General features: G+C 44.6%; 1 protein-coding gene across 6 annotated transcripts in view; it reads left to right on the top strand.

The window, feature by feature from the left end:
- Positions 1-21,590, top strand: part of LOC121439593 (nuclear receptor coactivator 1) — a 260,024-nt gene that overhangs the window by 26,449 nt on the left and 211,985 nt on the right. For 4 of the 6 annotated variants that reach the window (XM_041640137.1, XM_041640128.1, XM_041640134.1 and 1 more), the window contains exon 1: positions 13,057-13,184. The exons of 1 other annotated variant lie outside the window; for it this stretch is intronic. The gene's annotated coding sequence lies outside the window, so the exon portion shown is untranslated. Of the gene's footprint in view, positions 1-13,056; positions 13,185-21,590 lie in introns of those variants that run through there. One more of the 6 variants, XM_041640132.1, reaches the window with a different exon arrangement.

Genomic DNA, 21,590 nt, shown 5'->3' on the forward strand with positions numbered 1-21,590 from the left:
AATGATTGTACTCTTAGCTCCTAACGCTCCTGTCAGTTTGGAGTTTCTTTTTATTTTAATAAAAAAAGTTTGGATTTCTGTGTATGAGTGTTTGGTCTGCATTGATGTGTGTGTGACATATGCATGCCTAGTGCCCTCGGAGCTCAGAAGACAGTATTGGAGCCCCTGGAACTGGAATTAGGGATGGCTGTAAACTACCACGTAGGTGTTGGGAACTGCTGACCCCAGGACCTCTGAAAGAGCAGCAAGTGCTGTTAACCTCTGAGTCATCTCTCCAGCCCCAGTCCATTACTTCCTAAAGCTTAGTTTTTCCTCCAGTGTCCCTCCATGTCGTGTGTGTCTCTGACCTGTGGCTAAGAGTCTTGTTAAGAATTTGATCCATTAGCTACTTGTTTGGGATGGTTGGTTGATGGTGAGGATACTCGCAGGCTAGTGTAAATAACTGGCATCAATGAAGGTCAGACCTCATACGGGGGCTGCTGGCTTAAGAGCCAGATGAGTCAAGGAAGACAGAGATTGGGCAAGCGGCCAGTTTGGGGGGCTGCCAGTGCCTGGAGGACAAAGTCGAAGGAACAGCGAGTCTCTTCTCTAATGGAGAGGGAAGCATTAGGCTAAGGTCTTGTGGGGAAGAAGTTCCTCTGCAGGCATGCAAGGTTGCTTTATACATTCTCTCTTTCACCCTGTAAAACCTTGTACTGGGTTTGCTGAGATAGCTCGATGACACAAGTTTGATCCCCAGAACCCACATAAGGGAGGCTGGGTGTGGTGGAGCATGTTTGTAATCCTAATCCTGGGGAGATGGAGATGGGACAGTTCCTGGGTTTGCTGGCCAACCAGCCAACCTAACCTACATCCGGCCAGTGAGAGACACTGTCTCAAAATAAAACCCAAGGTTGTCCTCTGGCTTCTATAAGCACATGTGTGCGCACACACACACACACACACACACACACACACACACACACACACACACACGGGGTGGGGGTTAACCTTTTTTTTTTTTTTTTAAATATTTATTTATTTATTTATTTATTTATTTATTTATTTATTATGTATACAATATTCTGTCTGTATGCCTGAAGGCCAGAAGAGGGTGCCAGACCTCCCTACAGATGGTTGTGAGCCACCATGTGGTTGCCGGGAATTGAACTCAGGACCTTTGGAAGAGCAGGCAATGCTCTTAACCACTGAGCCATCTCTCCAGCCCCCGGGGGGTTAACCTTTCTGTCAAGGGCACTAACTGTCCTGTTGTACACATGAAGATTTGCACGATAAATTCCGCTTCACATTTAGAGCCCAGGATGATAAATAGCATTATGCTGTAACGTCCAGTTCCAATTACCATCAGCACTGACGTCACCAGAACTGTCAGTTTCTCTTTACGACAGCCACGACTGACAATTTGTCTTGATTTCCTGGATGCCATCCAGGATATTGGCCAAGGAGGCCAAAGTAGGCATCTGCATGCTAGTTCAGCCTCCTTTCCTCTTGCCCCACCCTCTGCCCCTTCCTTAATTTGGGTCTAAATTTTTGCTACTGAGTGCATAGATACACCGCTGGAACATTTCTTTATTATTTGTTCAGTCATTTGTTCATCCAAGAAATACGAAAGACTTCCTACTATGTGCCAAGGACCAAATGCAGTGTCAGGCAGATCCTGAAATGGTCCTTATCCTTATGGAGTTTTGAGTCAAAGGCGTTGCTTGTGGTAGAAAGGTCTAGAAGTCTAGAAGCTCGTGTTCCTACTTACAGTTTTTCTCTTATCTTCTTCCATTTCTTTTCTGGGTTTTTTTTTTTTTTTGAGTTTTGAGTTTTGAGTTTTGAGATGGGGTTTCTCCGTAGCTTTTTGGTTCCTGTCCTGGAACTAGCTCCTGTAGACCAGGCCGGCCTCGAAATCACAGAGATCCGCCTGCCTCTGCCTCCCGAGTGCTGGGATTAAAGGCGCACCACCGCCCGGCTTCTTCCATTTCTTGAAGTCATTCTTTGATGAATTCTCATTTGGATTGTCTCTAGTATTTTCCCTCTGCCCTCCCACCTGCTCATGTTCTAGGCATATGGCATGATAATCTTCTTGCCCCCATTTAACTTTTTAAAAGATTTACTTTATTTTATAGAATGAGTGTTTTGCTTGCATGTATGTATGTATACCACTTGTGTCCCAGGGCCGGCAGGGATCAGAAGAGGGCATCAGATTCCCTGGAACTGGAGTGTGCCTTAAACCATCTCACCACCTCCATTTCATGCTTGTTTATCATCTTTCCCCTTCAGCGGACTTTACAAGGGACTCAGCCGGGGTCCCTCCCTGCCTAGTCACGTCTTTTTTGTTTGTTTGTTTTCTGAGACAGGGTTTCTCTGTAGCTTTGGGGCCTGTCGTGGAACTAGCTCTTATAGACCAGGCTGGCCTTGAACTCACAGAGATCCGCCTGCCTCTGTCTCCTGAGTGCTGGGATTAAAGGCCACCACTGCCCGCTGCCTGTTCACTTTTTAACCACTTGAAATCTTGCTTCCACACCTCTATCTCTGGTTGGCTGGTGGCATTTTGTGTGTATATATGTTTATGCTGATGGCAGGTATTTTTTGGTGACCTTAGTTCCACCTTAGCTATGGAGACGGGGTCTTGTGCTAAGTCTGAAGCTTGCTGCCTTCCTTAGGCCCGCTGGTGAGCAAACTCCAGGGATTTGCCAGGGTTACAGGCATGCGCCACCACAGTCACGGCTGCTGACATGGATGCTGGGGATCCTAACTTGGGTCTTTAGGCTTGGGTAGCAAGCACTTCATCAACTGAGCCATCTTCTAGCCCCTGGCCTGGTGGTTTTATTGCAGTTGGACTTGCCTTTATTTAGTTAACCGAGGTTCTGGCTTTTCATTTTGGTGGGGAGCAGCAGGTAAGCACAACATTTTAAGCTTGAAATATTGTCCCTGAAAGCCTTTCCCTAGATTAGGGGCTGGGGAGTGGGGGGCGTTCCTTGAGGAAGCAGCTAGCTAACTAGCCATTTGACACTGGATAACTTTCTTAAGTTCTCTTACATGAGTGAGTAGAAGGTCCTTCCGACCTTAGGCTTAGGAGCTTTTGTGAATATAGGAAGTACAATCCAATTAGATGAGGGAAGAGTGAGGGAGCATGTGCCCTGGAGTCTTGAGATTCTGGAAATAGGAGAAAAGCAAAGGAGCGGGCAAACTCTGGCTTAGCTCATGGAGAAAAGATAATCAGGAGAGAAGAGGCAGGGAGAACAAGGACAGGCAGTGTGAAAGGGCAGGAGGGTGAAACTAACTCTTCTTAGAACCTTGCTGCACATCCTCATTTAAGGAGAAGTCAGATGCAGGCTCTGTATTTGTGAACCCGGGATACACCGAGCTTGAGGCATATCCTTGACGGCTGCTCGCTTCGTGAGCGAAAACACAGACTTCACTCTCCTCCCTTCTTAAAAGCAGTCTAATGATCATTGACATCACAGAAAGGCTGGAACATCTGTCCGTAGCAACACCACTTGGCATTAAAAACATGACTCACATTTAATCAACGCACAACGTCAGGAACTGTGCATGCGTGAAAATAAGATTAGGGTGGAGAGAAGAGAGGGGAGGGGAGTGGACACAGGTAACAACAGCCTCATTCCCTGAGCATCTAGAGCTGAGAATCCCCAAATATTAGATGCAAGGTAAGGCTGGAGGAGGCACCTTGGGTCAGGGGGCATAAGAAGTGAGGCTTTCTCCTCAAATAGCTAATTATTCCTAACCTGCTTCTCAGGCTGAGACTTCCAGATACAGATCAGCCTGAGGCTGCAATATGAGGACTTGGAATCCCCTCACCCTGCTCTCCACCACCCCGGCACCCAGGACTGTGGGCAGCAGTGCTTACAACCTGAGAAGCCGAGGCAATGGGCAGTGTATGTCCCTGGACAGAATGAAAAGACATCACACCTTGTACACAGCACAAAACATCTTGTGCACGGTACATAACGCTTTGTACATTGGTACATAACACTTTGTATATAGTATATAACACCTTGTACGTGGCACATATCACCTTGTCTATAGTACCTAACACCTTGTGCATGGCAAAACCACCAATCATTTGGTTAGTTGAATGCATCCAACTTCCCCACTCAAAGAAGAGAGTTCCTAGGGCAGATAGCCTCTCTTTTCAGCCTTCTTGCTTTTCAACTTTTATTCTTATTTTACGTTTGTTGAGTGTTGTGCCTGCATGGCATGTGTGCAGTGCCTGCAGAGGCCAGAAGAGGGCATCGGATCATCTGGGACTGGGTTACAGATGGTTGTGAGCCTTCACGTGGGTGCTAGGAATGGAGCCCAGGTGCTCTGGAAGAGCAGCCAGTTCTCATAACCACTATGCCATCTCTCCAGTCCTCTCTTTCCACTTTGTAATCATAGGACTCAGGCATTTAGTCTGTGAAAAAGGAACTAAATAATATTCCTAGACTTTATTCAGCTTAGGACTGGTGGGAAGTTCTGAGTAATTAACACATTGAATTTCGCCAGCACTATGTTTATGCTTTATACAACCTGTTTTTCTGATGAATTTTCTTTATTTACTTTTTCCAGTTATCCATTTCTCCTGTAGTATAAATTATTAAGGACAGAGCTCTTGTCTAGTGCATCTAGCACTGAGAATAATATTTGGAATAATTTTAGATTAGGTTTTAATAATGTTGATTGAATGGTCACATGACTGAATCTCTGGGTAAAATATCTACTTATAGTTATTAGGTTTCAAGACTCAATGCCTGCCAGTGCCTTAGGGATTGTGGAATTAAAGCTAGCACAGCTGAGCTTCTCTGGTTTCTCATGTCTTTCTTTTATCTAAATAGCACAGTTTGGGTAGCTCTGGTCGGGGAGAGAGAAAAGCATGCCTTCCCTTCCCTCGCCACTCTAAGAGAGAAAGCTTTTGCCAGCACACAGCTACCCATAGAGTCCCACTGCTGCCTACTTGAATCTCATGCTGTCTGTATGTCAGGAGAGTCCCAGGAGTGTGGTCAGTCCCATGTAAGTGATGCGGGCTCTAATAGGGAGGACTAATGGACATCGCAGTGAGATCTCACACGTCCCGGTATCAGCAGCTGTTAGGTAGGCCCCTCTTGGTGGAAAGGTCATAGTCATCCCTGATATGCAGAAACACAGAAGAACATAGGCATATCAGCACCACTTAGCAGCAGCAGTACAGAAAGGGCACAAGCATGGCTTCTCCTACAGAAAGCCAAGTCTAGTGGAGACAAGGCAGTTGGTTTTGTGCTGGATGCAGCAAGCCCTGCCCTCCAAGCCCTGCAGGTGGTGGTGAAAGGGGCATGGCTCCCAGCAACCACTCCTGTTATTTTCAGGAAAGTTCCCTGAGCCCTCCCTGGTGGCCTCTGCTTTTGTTTTGTGACACATTACTTTCAGGATCCCTGTCTCCACAAATTGGGAAGAAGCCACCCACTTGATTAAGTCCACCAGGAATGTAAGGCAGACACTTCACTTGACCTTCTGGCTCAAATGAGTGATCGTTCTATGACTTTATAACATCCTTGAAGAATATGTCCCAAGAATTCAGAAGCAAGAATGGAGGAGAAAGTATCTAAAATCAACAAAATAGAATATGACAACCCTTAGAAACCAAGAAGTTTGAGGCAGATGTATGGAACGTGTGTAGGTATGTGTGTGAAATAATAACCGAAAAAAGAAGGTAGATAATACAATAGTTAATACACAGACTACACGTTTGATCACTGACTTGTAAAATATATGCATATTTATGTACTGATAAAGGGTTCTGTAGTTCCAATCAGTGTTATCTCAAGAACACTACTTGCATGTAATGGGTACTCAGTAATCTTTATTGAACAAAGGAAGGGGCTGGAAGTAAATTTAGAAAAATGCTTGGAATTCATACTCCTCAGATTTCTTTTACCATAAATCTGTTAAATGCAAAACAAATAACTTTCATAAAGAGATTAACTTTTTGATTTCAGGTTCAGGAAAGGAAAAGAAGGAAAAAAAATCAAAGCATTAACATGTGGTGTTTGGAGCCATACAGGGAATTTTGATTTTCACTTATCAACTTAATGAATTTAGTTGCTCCCAATTTTCTTCAGTACCCAGGGAGGAATGATTTGTCTCAAAGATTACTCCAAGATAGCAGGTTACAAACCTAACGGAATGAATCTTGTTGCTGAAATTCCAGGCACTACGGTAAGGTTTGTGTCTGGGAGGGGGGAGTATGCCTGGCATTTCCCAAAACCTGCAACACAGGCTGCTGCCAATCCGATCCTCCCACTTGGACAACTGACTTTGGCATCCAGACTTCAAATTTGAGCTGCAGCCACTATAGCAAGTCTGATTGAAGGCTGCATATGTTAGGGAGGCACGCTTGTGTTTCACATCATTAATACCCAGAAACACACCATCTTATAATCTCAGCAGAGTGCAAGGAAACCACCCATTGCAGCACTCTTTGAGTAATACAAAAATTTTAAAGTAACCAAAATGTTCACCACAGAGAAGATAATCTCCACAAACCACGAGTAAAACCTGAAAAGGGGGTTGATTTGGTATGACGTGCTTTTTATTTTAAGGTAGGAATGTTGCCAGGTCAAAGACAGCCTGGGCTACATAGAGAAAGATTCTGTCTCTTAATACCAGCTAGATATGGTGGTACATGCTTGAAATCCCAGCATGAAAGAGGTGGATGGAGGCAGGAGGATTGCTGCAAATTTGTAGCTTGGTTACATGGCAAGAGGCTGTCTCAAACAACTAAAAAGGAACAAAACGGAAACAAACAACAACAACAAAAATCAAGGACTAAGGATTTGGCTCAGTGGTAGGCATATACCTATCAAAGTATAAACACCATTGATGAGAACCCCACATGACTTTTATGGCATCACTACCTTCTAAATTAGGATTTGCATGCAGGGATGAAGTCCTTCTTCAGAGAAACAAGACAGTTATTTAGACTAGAGAGGTGAAGAAGCCACTCAGTCTGCAAAGGAAGCCTGTCATTTAAACATGCGCCTGCCTACAGTGCTGCTGTGTTCAAGATTGACGAGAGCTGCACCACGTACAGGGGAGAATTCACTAAAATTCACTACACAGAGCAAGACAGTGTTGCTAATCACGTAGCCCCGGGAAGTGATTGGGCTACCACAGAACCCAAGAACATAAAAAAAAAAAAAAAGAGAATCAAAGCTGCTGGCTAACATATAGGAAGTTGTAATGGCTAAGCACCAAGGTTGGGGGTGGGGAATGGTCAGTGACCCTAGTTTTGGATAATAAGCATTGGCACGGTAAGCTGTTTATCTGGCTTTTAAAGAAATCAACCTCAAGGGTAAATAACTTTACTGACCAAATATGATTAAGGTCATTCTAGAACTGAGAGAAACGCTAGGAAATGTACTAGAAAATGAGTTTCGGGTGAGGCCAAATCTCTTTGATTTACTAGCATTACCAAGTCAATCATTCAAGCGGTCAAACCTTCGTAAGTCTCCAAATGAAATGCTACACATATGTAGTATCTGATCTACTTAACAACATTAGAAATATAGCCCTTGGCAGAGTCTAGAAACAGGCTAAATAAAGCAGAGTATTGATAGGCTTAAAGTCAATCAAGCAAAGCAGTTTGTAAAAGGGTCAACCCCCCTCCCCTGTCCCCCACTGTTGGACGATAAAGTGGATTCAGGGTCCTGTTGTTCAGAAATAATAAAGTTAAGATGGATGTATCTCAAAATCCTGTTTATAAAGTGCTGCACCTGGGTTGTACATTGAGGCTTTATCCTTGTCAAAAAAAAAACAAAAACAAAAAACAAAAAAGCCAAGATACTGCTATAATTACAAACACCAAGGTTTTTTGATATCTATGATTTTAGAGAACAATGTTTCTGAGTGAATAGGAAAGCAGCAGCCACTTGGGGAAGGGAGTGATTATGATATATACAGCTGCAGTATGTCCTCAGAAGACACCACAGCCTGCTAACTCCGCAGCTGGCTTTATCTGTGCCCATTATCCCAGCCTGATGAGTAGCTGGGTAGACTTTCACCTTCTCTGTTGCAGCTAAATTTTACTTTCCCATGGCAATCCTAAATGCCAAACACTGTATGAAGTATCTGGCAGATATTTCATTTAATCTTCACAACAGCCTTTGAAGTGAGAGCTAGCCTCCTATTTTCCTGATGGGACAACGAGGCTTGGAGATGCTGAAATGGTTACTCCAACGTCACAAACTAGTGACCGCCATGGCCATCTCAAATCTGGATCTGTCCAGCTTTAACCAGAGCTGTTCATCCTTCCTTTGTCCTCCTGTTTCTCCTCTTCCTTTTCTTTAAAACATTTTCCCCTTCATTTTGTTTTTTTCACACAGGGTCTCACCTTGTAGCTCAGGCTGGCCTAAAATTTGCTATGTAGCCCAGGTTGGCCTCAAATTTGGAATAGCCATCCTGTGTCAGCCTCTCAAGTGATAGATTACAGGTGTCAGCTGCCACACCTATTTCTAAACCTACTCTTTTTAACACCTATACTTTAATCCAAGGTTAAAATTAAAGATAATCTGATATAAAATAGATGAAATCCAGAGCAGGTAACCTGTGGGGAAGTAGAATGCTCATGTACTATAGAATCATAGTTTGGGATAATTTTTCTGGAGGTCAGTTTGGCATATAATGAACATTTTTAATTTAGCAATTAACCTATGAATTTAAGAAAATAATTTCCGAACTGTATAGAGGCACATAATTATAGAATTTTATTAAAAAAATAAGCACACAAAATCCTGAAACATTGTAAACAAACTTTTGTAACATTGTGTAAATACATCCCATCCAACCATTAATGATGAAATTATATTGTGCAGCAAAAGATACCAGAGCACCAATAAACATTTATAGTGTGATTTTATTTTTGTACATAAAATTGAATAATAAGAGTGGGGGATCTTGCTCAGTTGGTATATTGCTTGCCTTATATGCATGAGGTTCTGGCTCCTTTCCCAGGATGTGGGGGGGCAGGGCATGCAAAATCACCACAACAAAATTGAATAGATATACAGCATTTATATGTGTAAATATACTTAAGTATGCAAAATATGTGGAAAGATATTCACTATAATTTTATTTGGCTCACCATTTTTCCCCTTTATTTCATTTGTTTACTTTTGTGTGTGGTGTACTCGTAGATTTAAGCATGCTGGCATGCCTGTGTGTGCAGTGTGGAGGCCAGAACAAGAGTCAGGTGTTTTCCTCTATGACTGTCTTATTGCCTTGAGACAGGTCTCTCAGTGATCCACAAGCTCACCATTTTGGTTAGACTGGTCAGTCAGCAAGCTCCCGAGATCTGCTGATCTCTGTTCCCCAGTACAGAAGCTACAGGCACAGTTTTTGTTTTGTTTAGTTTTTTTGAGGAGGGGGCAATGTTCTTACCTATTCAACCATCTCTCCAGTCCTTGTTATTTTGGAAGTAAGCCCCCTTGGTGAGAGCAGATGGCGCCAGAGAGAAGCTGATTTGGACAAGAGAAAAGGTCATAAGAGACCAGAGAATGACATAACTGTAAGCAAGTGATAATGAAGGGGCGAAGTCAGGGGGCATGCTTAGTGATTTCACACCAGGGGAAGATATGTCTTTAGCACCCGTGTATAACTATAGCAATATAAATACCACTTAAGTTACATTCATAATTCAGCAAAATCTCAGCACTTGCTGGACAAGGTGGCACACACCTGTATTTCCAGAACTTGTGAGGCAGAGGCCAGAGGAGTCAGACTTTGAGAGCAGTCCGTGCTATGTGGCGAGGTAATGTCTAAATAAACAAGAAAATAACTGTAAAACAAAACAAAACAAAATCTCAAGGCTGAGTAGCCTGAAAATGACTTAAAGATATATATTTTAAAATTTTAATTTACTTTATGCAAATTAAAATATGCAGGTGTTTTGCCTGCATCTATGTCTGTGTACCATATTTGTGACTAGTGCCCAAAGAGGCCAGAAGAGGGTGTCAGATACCCTGGGAATGGAGTTATAGACAGCCGTGAGCTATCATATGGGTGCTGAGAATTGAACCTGGGTCCTTTGGGAGAGCAACCAATGCTCTTAACCACTGAGTCTTTGCTCCAGCCTGAGACACAAACCAAATCAACTTACATGAGAGAAGGGGAAGGAAAAACAATTTAAAAATTGAAGACACTGAGATTTGCAACACTTTCTGCCATTGTGTAATATATATATAAAGGAACAGCTACCTGGGTGTGGTTGGAGCAGAGCAGGTGAATCTCTGTGAGTTTGAGGCCAACCTGATCTACAGATCAAGTTCCAGGATAGCCAGGGCTGTTCAGAGAAACCCTATCTCTTAAAACAAACCAAAACAAAAGGAACAGCAAGGGGTTGGGAAGGTGGATAAAATGCCTAACACATAGCTCAGGGGTGGGGTGAGGGATGGGCAGGTGTGTGTGTGTGGGGGGGGAGGTTGTGGCCTTTAGTCCCAGCTCCCAAGTGGCAGTGAGCTCAAGGCCAGCCTGGATTTTCCTTTCCCCCTTCTCTCAGATCTCAAAGTTGATTGGTCTGTTCCAGGACAGGCACCTAAGCTACAAAAAACAAACCACCACTACCACCACCACCAAAGTCTAACACATAAGCACCACAAGGACTTGAGTTCCAATCTCCAGGACCCATCTAAAAGCTGATCTCAATCTGTAACCCCACCTCTGTCAGATTGAAGGTTGGAGGCACAAACTGGTCAGTTTTCAGAACTCCATGGAAGAGCCAGTCTAGCCAACTGGTGAATTCCAGGTTCAATGAAAAATATCCTCAAAAAATAAGGTGGACCTACAAGAGCTTGCTGTCAACCAAACCTGATGGATTTCAGTTTGATCTCTGGGGCAAACAAACACGGTGGAAGGGAGAGAACCAGCTCCAGCAAGTTGTCCCCTGCCTTCCACACGCATATGCATGAGCATGTGTCCTAGCTACACACACACACACACACACACACACACACACGCGCGCGCGCACGCACGCACGCGCACATACACACATGTAATTTAAAATAAGAAAACCTAAGGTGAAGCAGCACTCTAGAGAAACATACCAGACGTTGGCATACACGTGCACACACCCACATGAACAATACATGCCCCTACCACACACACAAGAGAAGACAAGAAAAGTGCTAGAGGATCAAAGTTCAGAGAACAGGTGGAAAGAAGGATGATGAGCAAGACAGGAGGAGGGGAGGATAGAAAAAGGAGCGGCTAGAAGCAACCAGAAGAATAATAGAAGAGAAGGCTGATCTGTTCACGGCATCTGCCTGCCAGCAGTTACTGGAGTACAGTGGAGACAGGGGTATTGCATACACTTGGCTCCTTGGTAAGCATCAGAGGCCAGGACAAGGCACTTTGTACAGTCTGGATTGTACTAGACCAGGAAACAGGTCCCATAGAAGGAGACAAAACTGATGGAGATCTTCAGGCATTTCAGCAACTACTGAGAATATGGACTGTGCAGTGGCTAGAGGTGAGGGCAAGAGCTAGTCAAATATGCTTGTCTTTGATAAGAATCAACCGAATGCATGCATAGGAGGATGACTGCATAAATGAAGGCAGAGTGTGGTCTAGGGTTTTTTTTTTTATGAGCATGACCAGGACAGGAAGATGAAGGCAGCGTATGGCACTGAACAGTAGTTGGATGGCGGTGCCTGCTTTATGTAAGCCATCACAGGCTGTCTCAGAGAGGTGCCAGGGAGGTAGGGGTGTTTAAATGCTGTCAGGTTTGAGTCAGGAGAAGGGACGGAGGACTTAAGGCTTTACACAGGCTGCTTTGAGGCGTCAAATGCAGGATGAGGAACAGCAGAAGACGGTAGCTTAGCAGGTAAAGACCGCTAAATGAGGACAAGAACTCTGGAAAGCAGCGAAGGATAGCGCCCCTTTTTATGCAGCCCTTCCGCCGCCAGGGAGAGAGAAGTTACCTTGATTGCCAGGCTTGGGATAGGGGTTGCTTTCCAGATAGTGATCAAGGCTCAAGGACCTGTTCTGTGGTTGCTTGATTCCTCTGATGACAAGGTACACTACTTTTGAATGTAGCACTTCCATTGTAGAGTAAGTTAGGGAGGTAGAAAAGAAGAAAGATGTGGGCCCCCTCGAGAGGAAAGATTTGTGGATGATAGACAGGCATTTTAGTCAATTCAGGGAACTGCAGACCCAGACAGTGTCAGTCAGATCTTTTCATATGAAAAAAAATCTTTCTTTACCCTTGTCTAATAATCTAAGAAATCATCTAAGCAAACCACCTCCCAATTTTACAAACAAACAAAACAAAAAAAAAAACGAGGCGCGAGGGATATCTCTCACTCAAAAGTATTACAACCCACGAGTGGAGAAAGGCCCAGGTCAGACTCCTCCTGATAGCTCCCCAACCTTCCCGAAACGATAAAGAACAGCGAGAGGGTGCAGGTCCCGCGGCCCGCCTGGCGGCACCCTGGGGTTCGAGGCTTCCTGACCGAGGGCAGAGGACCGCCCCGAGGGGAGGGTCCCTGCGGGGAAGAGTTAGGGCCTCCTTTCTCACACTTCCTTAGGACACCGGCCCCGGTGCGCCTGCAGCCGGTAGAGGGCGCGGGGCGGCTCCACCCTGAGCGGGGCCAGTGGGGTCGCGCTGCCCGGGGCGCGCCATCGAAGCCGGAGGGCAGCGGGGCTCCGGCCCGGCCCGCAGAGGGGGCAGGGGCGAGGGCGGGGCCGCGAGTGGGTGGGGCGGGCGCGAGGGCGGGGCGCTGCGGGCGGGGCCGGGGGGCGGGGCCGCGAGCGGGGGGCGGCGGCGGCGGCAGCGGCGGCGGCCGTGGAGGAGGAGAACATGGCGGCCGCGGAGAGCGGCTGAAATGCCTGTTCTTCAGGCCGGGCGAGCGGGAGACTGACGCGATTCACCTCGTCCTGTCGTCCGTCGGTTAGAGCGCGGCCTCAAGCGCCTCGGTTGCAGTTCGCCGCCGTTCCCTCAGGCACAGCCTGCGCCGGGGTGGTTCTGCATCCCCCCCCCCCCGAAGTAGGGGGGGACTCCTGCTCCGGAGGAGGGGGCCGGAGTGCCGCTGCGGCGGCGGGCGGGCCGCCTGGGCCCCGGGGACGGGTGCCCGGCCGGAGGAGCGGCGGAGTCCACGGCGGCGCCGCCACAGTCGCGAGCGAGCGCGGCGCCAGGGAGCACGGCCCTAAGGCGGCGGCGGAGGCAGGTGAGTGGCAGTGGCGGCGGCGGTGGCGGCGGCGGCGGGAGCCTCGCGGTGGGTGCAGCTGTCACGAGCCGCGCGGCCGCGGCGGCCCTAGGGGGCGGGGAGCAGCTGGCGCCCTCCGCCCGGGCTCTCCTTTCTCTGGGACCCATCTCCCGCTGCCACTTTTCCCCGAGTTCCCCTGCTGGCCTGGCGCGGCTGCAGGGGGCGGAGGTCGCAGCTGTCACGGCACCAGCTGGGGGCTGCTCCCGGGCGGGCTGGCGGGCGGGCGACGCGCTGCAGAGCGCGGTCCCTGCGGCGCACTCCAGTTGCCCTAGTTAGCGGAGTGCGAGCATCCGCGGAGGGCGCGCGGCCGCGGGCCGGGTGGGGAGCGGGCGCCCCGAGCCGCCGCCGAAAGGGGGAGCCGGAAGTAGGCGCGGGCGCCCCTCGGCCCCGACCAGCAAGCACGGTGACCTTGGCCAGCCCGTCAGCCTCTCTGAGTCTTGTTCGCCCCGGGACAGAGAAATGGGGGCGACCTAGGCATGCCTTTCTGCGCGTGCAGCTTTCGACGGCCCCTTTGCCTAGCGCGGCTGCACTTGCCTTTCTCCCCCTGGAACTAGGGCTTCCGAGGTAGGAATGGGCGGATAAAGGAAATTTTCTTCTTGAGGCTGGGATTTGGTCCCCATGCAGGGTTCTGCCGAAAGGACCTAGAAGGGGAACGAACACACGTTAGCCAAACGATTGCGTGTAGATCTGGTTAGTGGTCAGTGATGGAACTTGAGCTCTCCATAGTCGCTTGGAAGAGACTCAGAGAAACTGGACACTGGGGTCCCCAGTCCTTACCACTCCTCTGCGGTGACTCGATTTTATTTTATTTGTATATGCATTTTTTAAAATCAGTCACTCCTATGGGCCAGACACCCTCTAGTCTGACAATGATAGAGGGAGGCAGAGGGATTGACAATACACCCATGTGTGTGTGACTAGCCGAGGTGCTGTGGCCAAAGAGTTTGATAGGGAGGAAAACTTTAAGCTGGGGAGTTATCTGTTAACCTCTCTGGCTCGGCTGTCGTCGTTCCTTATAGAGCCACTCTAGAGGCAAGGCAGGTGTCCTTGTGGAAAAGGTGACTCCCCCCCCCCCCTTTGTCTTTTGAAACATTAAGTTTTTCCTGTGAAGGATGATGTTGGCCGGTCAGGAGTTCGTGGGTGAATCGCAGCCCCAGCACTCTGTGACTGACAAAAGGAATCTCTGGTGATGATTTGTGAGGCGTGATGCTTCCACTTCAACCATGAAGAAATCGTTTTAAGTGTCTGCAAGACAGGGCTGCAGTGAAGCCTAGGTTATTTTGTAGATTCCTAGGAGTGGAATTCAAGGGTTAAATTTGTTTGAGATTTGCTTCCTCTTCTGGAATTGGTTGGAGGTTAGTCTTGGAGAAAAAAAAAGTTGGCCAAAGGGGCCTCTCCTCCAGCTTCACAGAAGCTGTGATGTAGTAGGAAGGGGTCGGATTTCTTCACTTTGGGAATAAGGTGAAAAGAAAGGATTTGCGTATTTGCCTGGGTCTTTGGCTCTCGAGCTAGAAATAGTTTTGGGTTAAAGGTAGCCGTGGGATTTGATTCAGTTTCATAAATGGGCATTCCCGAGTTAATTTGTCGTAAAGTAGGTAAAGTGGAAGCGCTTCTACTTCTCCTCCCGTGCTTTGCAGAAAGGTCCGAGTTGCTTCTGTGACCTGAGGTTGGCAAGGTTTTCTCTCCATTTCTTATTCAGACTTCAGGAGTTTGGAGAGAAGAGAGAGCGGCCCGTAACTTGTAAGCATTGGTATTTGGTTTGATTTTTGCAGACATTTTACGTTAATCTATTATACATATTTAATCCACACTGAACTTTGGTTTATTGATGCTAAGCCTGAATTTTTACATAATTTACAGTAAATCTCTTCCTTATTTCTGAGAAAATTTATAGGACTATTTCTATAAAATTGCTTTTTTATGTGTGGTTTAAGCCAAGGGAATGTTTTTAGAGCTACAATTTTGGGTAAGCGGTTTTACTGAAAGAAAAAAAGAAAAACTCTACGGAATTAATGATGATTGTTCACTTAAACTGGGGTTATATAGACAATGCATTTTTTCTCCTTTCTGCCAACATTTGTTTTCATTTCTCCCTCAATTCCAGGATTTCATTTCTAGAAATCTGGGCTGGAAACAGAAGCAGCAGTTTGTATAATCCCAAGAACTTGCTTGTGCCAGGAAGCTGTGAGGGCACCACGAAGTAGGTGCTATGTAAAGATGAAGACATTTGGTTGACTGCTTCAGGAGTCCAGGGCCACTCTGTATTTTTGCTAAATTTCTCGTTTACTGCAGATGTGTTGATCTTTTGGTGGGCAGAGGATTAGGTTGCTATGGTGCTGACTGGTGTATACTGTGAAAATGCTGGCAAAATTTCATGCTTCTAACTCTATAGGGAAGGATGGTAAACAAGTCTAAATAACTTAACTATGCTGTTCCCAGGATGGAATGTTCTCTGCACGTCCTCCTGATCCTGCTAATCCCGAGAGCCATTTTCACCAGGACTAAATGTTGAGTGAGTGCTGAGGGTGCTGGAGAGGTGCTGAAAGGCGGAGTGGGAGAGAGATGATGTCGGACATCCCTGGAAAAATCCTTTCTCCAGCCAGATTGTATTCCGGCTTGCAGTTCCAATAGTTTCCCAAGGACATTTAGCTCTCCTTGTTCAATTGTCATCAGTTTCACACGCCTTTTCTTGGGGCAACCCTGCCTCTGTTCTTGTTTCCGTTTGCTCCAGAATTTTTAAGGAGTCCAGTTGTTGGATGTTGTGTTGCGTGTTTTCCAGAGCTTAAGCTGTGGCCATCTTAGGTTTCAGGACGAGTGTGGAAGGTCAGCCTGCGCACATAAGACTCAGTAGAATCTCTAAGTGATGGGTAGGGGAGATCCCTAGGATGCTTGTTATTGTCTTGGCATTGATAACACAGTCATTCTCAGGGGCCAGCTATCACTTTTTTGGCAGAGGTCCACAGTCCTTGTGGTGGGTGCTTTTCTACATTCCCTGCAAATACTAGCTGCTGAGATGGGCATGCGATCGGATAAAATACTCGAGTTTCAGGAGTCGGACAACAGAGCCCTGAACCAGGTCTGGGTTACAGAACTATACAGAATTGTCTCTACTTTTATAATGCTCCTCATTCGTATAGACTAGACCATAGGAATGAAGTTCTTTATTGCTTTTGTCACGTTAACCAATCAGTCACCCTTTTCTCACTGACCATGGAGGATAGGTCTTGTGATCTCTGATTTTTTCTTACTCTTGGAAGTGATGTTGAGGCATTTTTAGTTAGACTGTGTGCCTATTCCTTATTATATGGTGTTGGGTCATAAACCGGCCTCGTGCCAGCTGGGTACTATTATTACTTACTTAATTTAAGGATATACAACTTTTTTCCCCCCATAATCTAGTATAGTTTTGGAAATGGTTTGTGGGTGTGTGGTATTTGAGTTACTACAGAGCATAGAAATAATTATCTTAACTATCACTGGACATATAGCGTAATATAGGAAGCCATTATTAAACGCTGATGTCAGTGTGTAAATCTGTTCTGCTAGTGCGAGTAAAGGAGGTGGCATCTCCGTTTCCTCCCTGAACCCACCCATGGCAGAGTGTTTTTATTTTACTTTTTTATTTATTTTGTGATAAGAAGTGGTGAACCCAGGATTTTCTCAATGCTAGGCAAACCATCTTCCACTCAGCTGAGCCCCCAATTCTTTCTCATCTTGACTGAGGCATTTGTGCTGAGTTGCCGAGACTGGTTTCAAACTTTGAATCCTCCTGCCTCAGCCTTGTAGTATTGGTATTATAGAGGTGTATCAGTGTGCTCAGCTCACAGAACAGTACTTCCGAGAGTCTTTGAAGTGACAGGCTTTCTTAGTGTACTCGTCATATTTAATGATAAATGGCTTATACCAAAATAGACGCGTCATTCTGTAAAGTGTTTGGGAAGAAGACTTGAAATTAATCAGTCTAGTTATGCCCACCTTAATTATAATCTGCCCTGTTGCCCCCACATACCATATTTCTGTGAGGAAGAGGGAGTATTGATATTATTGAGTGGCCTTGAGGCCTGCTGCTAGGAACAGGTGCAAGAATAGAGGTGTAATCCCACCAGCAGAGTCAGAATCCTATTAACGGCAGATTATCCAATGTTCCCACAGTGATACCTTCAAAAGTATTTATTTATTTTCGTGTGTGTGTGTGGTCACATTCATGCTGTGGCAAACGTGTTTTAAGTCAGAGGACAACTTTTTGGGAGTCAGTTCTGTCCTACCATGTGAGTCTCGGAGATTGAACCCAGGTCATCAGCCTTTTCAGCAAGCACCTTTACCACCAAAATTTCTCGCCAAAAGCCCTGCTGCTTTATTTTTAATCCGCGCGTGTGTGTGTAGCTTTTCACCCATTGGTTTGTAACTTTGAGACAATTTTAAAGATTGTTTTAGAAGTCGAACTTTGACTCTAGTCAGAGGCGGGGTTGGCTCATGGCTCTTCCAGATTCCTAGTTCATGTACCCTTAGGTATCTAGTTAAATTAAACCCTAGGTTTTCATATTTAAAATGGAAAAATGTACTTATATCATTGTGCTTTTAAAAATTAAGCTCCGTAGCATTGTTCAGCAATGATCTGGCAGGTAGTAAAGCATTAACACTAGCTGGCAAATGGACATTCCACTCCTAACCATCACCGTGTCTGATTCTTTTCTTCATACTTTTTTTTTTGACTATTCTCCTTTTTTTCTTGTTGAATAATTTGGTCCCTGGTCGTTTGGATGTGGAGTAATAGAAATCACTGTGAGGGTCCGAGTGAACTGTTGGCCAGATTTCACTTTTTCTTTTGTGCTACAGTTCTAATCTGCAGATTTAGAGCTGTTTGCCTGCATGCATTTGCTTCTCTAATTTATTCTACACATAGCTACTGAAAGAAAAAAACCCTTTCTAAATGTCATTTGATGTTTTTAGTGAAGATTCTACAAATTTATCAAACCCTAAGACATTTAAATGGAGTCTCTTACTTCCCATTCCAGAAAATTTGCTGTAGACAGCATGCAGAAATGCTTTATAACTGTGTACATGCTGCATGAGTGAAGACAGTGTTAGACTCTTCCAGAGTCTGGCTCAAGGTTATAGAAAGACCTGATTTTAAACATAGTCATCCAGAGGCATCTTGCTTCTGAGCTTCTGTGTTTCATGTTTTCTTTACTTAAATTGTCTTTCCTTTTTTTAAAAATATTTATTTATTTATTAATTATGTATACAATATTCTGTCTGTGTGTGTATGCCTGCAAGCCAGAAGAGGGCACCAGACCCTGTTACAGATGGTTGTGAGCCACCATGTGGTTGCTGGGAATTGAACTCAGGACCTTTGGAAGAGCAGGCAATGCTCTTAACCTCTGAGCCATCTCTCCAGCCCCTTTCCTTTTCTTTTATGTTCTCATGATCTTCAGAAACAGTGCCAAAGCCGGTATATTCTGCAGTTGATTTCCACTCCCTTGGCCTCAGTGACTGTTTTATACACTCCATCCTTTCTTTCTCTGACTCTCTCCACCTCCTTCATTTCCTCTTAATTGCTCTGGTAAATCCTTGAGATTGAATGAACCACAGCACTCAGAGTAGAAGATACTTAAGGGTTATTTAGAATAACCTCCTTAATATTATAGAGGAGATGACTAAGTCCAGGCACCAGCTTTTGGCTACTGAGATTTAGAATTTTAGAATTCTAGTAAACTTTGAAGTAATCTATGAGGTAAGGAAGGAAGAAATATAGTTTACTCACTGTTATTCTTGTACCAGCCAGCCATTTATAGAGAATATTCAAAAGGGCTTAGTGGCAGAGTGCTTGTCTAGCTTACATGGGACCTATGTCCACTCCCCATTAATGGTGGGGGTAAAGAGGGAAAATAAAAAGAATTGTTTCTGTATTGACTATGTGCAGATTTTTCTTGCCATTATTCCCTAAATAATACAGTAGGATCAAATTTAAAAGCCTTGATATTGTATAGGGTTCTATAAGTAATCTAGTAGTGCTTTAAAGAGAATAGGGTTAAGAGTAGAGGATACATGGAAGCATTGTGCCGTTTATAGATGGCACTTGAACATCGATTTTGGTATCTCCACAGGTTTCTGGATTCAGTCTCTCACAAATATTGAGAGTCAAATTAATTTTAACCAGGAAGTAATTAACACCATTTCCTCTCAAAGATTTAAAAAAAAAATATTTGGAGAGGAATACTTGCTTTTATTGTATTGCTCATTCAGAATCAGCAAATATTTATTGAGTATTGTCTCTAAGCCAGGTATTATGCTAGCTCTACAAACTACATTTCATAAACGAGGAAATAAGGTTCAGGGAAGTTGAGTGGCTGGTGTAAGATCACATAGCTTGTGGGTGCTAAGAATGGCATTTGAACCTAGGACAGCCAACTAGAAGTCGTATTCATACCTTTAAACTGGCATCTACCCAAAAGTACTTGCCACACTCTGTATCCCTCTTAATGGATTTTCCTTGGGTTCCATATAGATGCTGTAGAGACTCCTGCAGCTTTCTTTCTTTCTGGTAACCCTGCAGACAGCAGGCACTTAATGAAAGTGTCGCTTTAAGATTCTTGTGCTTTTGGTCTCACCTTTGTACTTTAGTAATGTTGATTCTTTTGTGCTTCTGTCCAGGGAAGCTTATCTTTGAATGGCTGATTTTGGAATCTTAGCAATAAAATTCTGCCTCCTCTTAAGTTTTGATAGTGTTTAAATAAAGCTTAAGGTATTTTCTTTCATTTGAAATAAATTGATCATTATTTGTGTTTGCAGTGTGTTTTGAATGGTCACTCTGACCATGTTAATATACTGTATCTTTTTTTTTTTTTTTTCGAGACAGGGTTTCTCTGTAGCTTTGGTGCCTGTCCCGGAACTAGCTCTTGTAGACCAGGCTGGCCTCGAACTCCCAGAGATCTGCCTTCCTCTGCCTCCCGAGTGCTGGGATTAAAGGCGTGCGCCACCACCGCCCAGCTAATATACTGTATCTTAAAATTTTGGTTTGCCTATATGGTTGAAATATTTATATGTTTCTATTATCAATCATAGATTTCATTGTTTGTGTATATATATTTAAATATATCACACTATTTGATCAGATAGTTGAAGGATAAAATGTCCTTGGTTTTTGTAATGTATAATATTGACTTTACTTTGGCAAGTTTGATTGGAGGAAATCAGGGAAAAGTTATTTGTTCTACAAATTTCCAGTTATACTCCTTTTCTACCTTAGATGGTTCAGGAAGTCTGTAATTGATTCTGAGTAGCTACTTGGTTATCCACTGAAGCTATAGTTACACGAGTACATTGTTCAAGGTGCTGTGCTGTTAAAAGATAAGGAAGTGAAACGATAAGATACAGATTCTATTCTTAAGGCGATTATGACCTAAGAGAAGTGATAAGACAACGCAAATACCTGTAATAGTAATTAAATGTGATGAGTGCTGTGAGAAGCTTGCTGGGAAGTAGACTGGGGGGTCCAGGAGGAGAGAGCAATTACCTTGTTTAAGAGCAGTTCAAGGCAGATTTAATGGTAGACTTGATGGTGAATGAGCACTGAAACCCGGACCTGATTTCTGTGAGGATGGGATGAGGAGAGCATTGTATTCAGAAAGATTGAATGAAAGAGAAGCAAGGGCAGGAGAGCTTGGGTTTAATAGGATGTGATGAAGGGAACTGTGTCAACCTGTGTGGGAGCAGGAAGTAGACATCAAGTCTTGTGATGCTGAATGGCTTACAATGGGAGGAGATAGTGGGAACAGTATGTAGTAAGTAAGATCTGGGTGAGAATGAGAAATGTCAATTTTCTGAATTTATGTGGATCTTTTCTTGGCACGTTTTTATTCCCCAAATTTTATATTTTCATAATTTTTGAAATGATTCCATATTTAAGGCTTATCACGTTGGGAACTTATTCACTAATTTTTATGTATATTAAAAATGGATCATGTGGTTTTTGACTAGGAGTTAGAATAAAATCTTCATACTACCTTAAATTATTTATCTTTTTTAAAGCAGTAGCTATTCTTCCAGGTTGTGCATTATCATTTCACATTTTAAAAAATATTATTTTATTTTTTGTGTGTGTGGGCATTTTGCCTGCATGTATGTCTGTGTGCAGCCACCCAAAACACGCATTCCTGGGGCACTCAAAGGCTAGAAGGGGGTTGGAAATGGAGTTACCGATAGTTTTTACCTGCCATGTGGGTGCTGGGAATTGAACTAGGGTTCCTCTGGAAGACAACTCAGTGTTCTTAACCAATGATCTGATCTCTAGCCCTTAGTTTACTGGTCTTCTCTTTTCTTTTTTCCTATCTATCTATCTATCTATCTATCTATCTTTTTTATTTT

This window comes from Microtus oregoni, unplaced genomic scaffold (genome assembly GCF_018167655.1).
Source record: "Microtus oregoni isolate MIOR12 unplaced genomic scaffold, Mior012 000062F_ref0000492, whole genome shotgun sequence".
Taxonomy (NCBI): Eukaryota; Metazoa; Chordata; class Mammalia; order Rodentia; family Cricetidae; genus Microtus; species Microtus oregoni.